This window comes from Lontra canadensis, unplaced genomic scaffold (assembly GCF_010015895.1).
Source record: "Lontra canadensis isolate GAN:19392208 unplaced genomic scaffold, GSC_riverotter_1.0 scaffold69, whole genome shotgun sequence".
Classification (NCBI taxonomy): Eukaryota; Metazoa; Chordata; class Mammalia; order Carnivora; family Mustelidae; genus Lontra; species Lontra canadensis.
In genome coordinates, this window is record NW_022631063.1 from 9,069,022 (window position 1) to 9,071,084 (window position 2,063).

General features: G+C 36.2%; 1 non-coding gene across 1 annotated transcript; it reads left to right on the forward strand.

Annotated features, from left to right (window-relative positions):
* The first annotated feature begins 886 nt into the window (after positions 1–886).
* Positions 887–993, forward strand: LOC116880976. Its single transcript, XR_004385312.1, has one exon. It is a non-coding gene; the product is annotated as a U6 spliceosomal RNA (small nuclear RNA).
* The last annotated feature ends 1,070 nt before the right edge of the window (positions 994–2,063 follow it).

Consider the following 2,063-nt stretch of genomic DNA (forward strand, 5'->3'; position numbering starts at 1 on the left):
ATATTGATAATCCATAGATGGTTTTGGAAAGATTCAGAAATTCTTTTCATCTCATATCAAGCATTATCTGGTGCTTAGTTTTCATCTTCTCTGTCCCTACAGGTTCTCTTTCCTCACCTCCTTCAGCCTTAGCCAGAAGCTGACAGTGTCCTCACTGTCTGACACACACACACAAACCAGAGCTTGGACTGAAGAAAAAGAGCACACTCCCATGGAGACTGTTTGGTCTCTGGAAAATTCTGTTTTTGTGGATGCAAAGAATCACATGGTCTCCTTTGACAGCTAAAATCAACCTGAGAGATTCTTTGCTGTCCTGGTGAATCATGGAATAATGTATACAAAATAGTTTAAACCACAAAATAGGTGAATTTAAAATGCCATAATATGTCTTTTGAAAGTGTGCCAAATATATGTGTCTTTTGGAAAAATGAGAAGCTAATTTGATATACAGGAAGTGTTTAAAGTTCATTGTTTACTTTTGTGACAATACATTAAAAAATACCACTTTGGGTGAATATATAAAGCAACCTCTATTTCATTTAATAGTAACTTGATAGTCAAGTAGCATTCACTATTTGCTCTATAGTATAAAGGGTGGAAAACCATATATATAAGCATGTGAGTAGAGAGATACTGGATCTTAGTCCAGTAACATGGCAAGCCATTGTTGGTCCAGGGGTAAGTTTTGAAATAGATTTAAAAAAAAGTTTTAATTTAAAACTCTCAGTCAGTTGTTTGAAACATGGAAACAAAGTGTAATACAAAATGCATCTATTTGTTGAGATACATGAAGATTTATGTGTTATATAGTACAACATGATATTTTATTGGCAATTAATTGATCAAAACAGTCTCACTGAAATTCTGTTTAACGTTTTTATTTCCTGTGTTCGCTTCAGCAGCACATACACTAAAATTGGAACAATACAGAGAAGATTAGCATGGCCCCTGCGCAAGGATGACATACAAATTTGTGAAGTGTTCCATATTTAAAATTTTTTTTTTAATTTTTTATTTCCAGGATATTAACTACTGGGTATTTACCCCAAAGATACAGATGTAGTGAAAAGAAGGGCGATCTGTACCCCAATGTTCATAGCAGCAATGGCCACAGTCACCAAACTGTGGAAAGAACCAAGATGCCCTTCAATGGACGAATGGATAAGGAAGATGTGCTCCATATACACTATGGAGTATTATGCCTCATCAGAAAGGATGAATACCCAACTTTTATATCAACATGGATGGGACTGGAAGAGATTATGCTGAGTGAAATAAGTCAAGCAGAGAGAGTCGATTATCATATGGTTTCACTTATTTGTGGAGCATAAGAAATAACATGGAGGACATGGGGAGATGGAGAGGAGAAGGGAGTTGGGGGAAATTGGAGAGGGAGATGAACCATGAGAGACTATGGACTCTGAAAAACAATCTGAGGGTTTTGAAGGGGCAGGGAGGTGGGAAGTTGGGTGGGCCTGGTGGTGGGTATTATGGAGGGCATGTATTGCATGGAACACTGGGTGTGGTGCATAAAGGATGAATTCTGGTACACTGAAAAGAAATTTAAAAAATAAAAAATTAAAATAAAAAATAAAATAAATAATTGACAATAACCACCACCAAAATGCAAAAAAAAAAAAAGTCTGCATATTAAAAAATTGCCACCACTTTCCTCTCACTAAGCTTGATGGCATTATGGCTTGTCCTTCAAATTTTATGTTGGGCTCAGTTTCTAGACTATTATTCAGCAGCTCAGCCCATAAAACTTTCTAACTTCAAAGGAAAAGAGATTCCAGAAAGCAACACCTGCCATTCTGCTTGTAGAGGGAAAGAGACATATCTTCATGAAGACATCCAGTAACAGAATTTCAGACATTTAGTATAGAGATTATGGAGTTTCAGCCAAGATATAGATCATCTCCAACCTTCTGAAATCATACTACCTATAAAGGAATCTTGTAGTCCCACCTTGGGTAGATGTTAGATTTCTATAGTTTTCCATCACCATTTTATAACAATATCCATAATAGATGTACCCACAGAGTCAGCGGAGTATGTATTAA